The sequence below is a fragment of the Alligator sinensis genome, unplaced genomic scaffold (genome assembly GCF_000455745.1).
Source record: "Alligator sinensis unplaced genomic scaffold, ASM45574v1 scaffold1279_1, whole genome shotgun sequence".
NCBI lineage: Eukaryota > Metazoa > Chordata > Crocodylia > Alligatoridae > Alligator > Alligator sinensis.
Genome location: NW_005843678.1, coordinates 27348 through 29113, shown reverse-complemented (window position 1 = coordinate 29113; position 1766 = coordinate 27348).

Here is a 1766-nt window from a genome sequence, read left to right as displayed (position 1 = left end):
AGGGCCATCAGAAAGCCTTCTCCACCTGCATTCCTCACCTTATCGTGGTCTCCCTGTTTCTTTCCACTGGTGGCATTGCCTACTTGAAACCCATCCATGACTCCCCATCCCCTCTGGATCTCCTGGCAGCTGTTCTGTATTCTGTGGTGCCTCCATTGATGAATCCGGTCATCTACAGCATGAGGAACAAGGAGATTCAAGCTGCCCTGAGGAAACTGCTCCAAAGGTTTTGAGGAATCTACTCCAGAAATAATAGGTCTATCATTCTTTCATTACTTCACTTTAGTAGTATATATATTTTTGGTAATGAATTGCTTTCATACTATCATGTGAAACCTGCTTATAAAAATGAAGGTGGTAGGCTTAATTTTGTAGCATGCTAAGGACAATGATTCTTTATGCAGATCATTTTGCATTAACACTGTTGAAGTGGAAGAGTATTATTTCATTCATCAATGTTTCTTTGTCCCACCTAAAATAAATCCCACCAATTGCAATGTCATAGAATTATAGAAAATCATAGTAATTAGCATTGGAAGGGACCAAAAGATGTAATCTAGTGCAGGGGTTCCCAAAGTTTTTATGCTATGACCCAGCTAACCGTGGCTTGCCAAACTGTGGCCCAGCAGTCACAGAGGACTGTGGACAGATTTCCTGGCAGGCAGGCAGGTAAGGATACCCCATCTTTAGGGCAGTGGTGCCGCAAACCCTGAGCTGCCGTGCGTCTAGCAGAAGGGGCCATGGCCTCTCCATCCAGTTGTGCCGGGCCACGGTTTGCCGCTCTGCGGCTACTTCCGGTCCAGCAGCCAACCATGCCGCAGACCAGCAGCTGCATCCCCGGGATTAAGAACCCTGATCTAGTTCAAGTCCCAAAATGATAAAGAATTGTAGAATTTATTTTACTAATTAGCTATTTGGAGTGGCAGAATATATAAAAATGTCCAGATGAGGTGAAACTGGGATGAACTGCAAATACTTTATATCATAAGCATAGATATATATAGATTGGGAAAATGGACTAAAAACAACAGGGTGAAATGTAAAGAAATAAATGCAAGGTGCTGCACCTATGAAGCACTCATCAAAAGCCAAAATACAGGTTGGGTTATAAATGGCTGGGTGACAGCAGTGTTGAACAGGATCTGGGGAGTCTGGTGGGTCACAGACTCAACATGAGGCAGCAACTTCATGTAGCTGCAAAAAAACTGACTGCAGTTTGGGGCTGCCACAACAGAGGTATTAGATTAAAACATGGGAAGTGATGGTTTCCACTCTCCATGGTGCTGGTTAGGCTTCATCTAAAGTATTTTGTGAAGGTCTGAACTCCGCATTTTAAGAAGGAATATGGAGAAGTTAGAGAGTTCAGAGATAGGTGAAAGAATGCTAAAGGGCTGGAAGGCAAATCATGCAGGGAGAGGTTAAGAGAACTAGGCATGCTTAGCTTGCAGAAAAGGCAATTAAGGGGCAGATCATAACAATCTTTAAATATCTGAAAAGCTGCCAAGAAGAAGAGGGTGAACAACTATTCTCCCTTGCTGCATAGGGAAGGATATCAAGCTTCAGATTATAACAAAGTAGAAGTAGATTAGATTTTGGGGAAAAAGCTCCCTTGTTTTTAGAATAGTGAGGAAGTGGAATAGACTTCCCGGGGAAGTTGTGGAGTCTCCATCATTGGAGATTTTCAAACAGAGGCTGGATAGGTACTCATCAAGAATGGTTTAGGAGTTCCATTCCTGCATTTGTACTGGGGGGGTGACAACATGCCC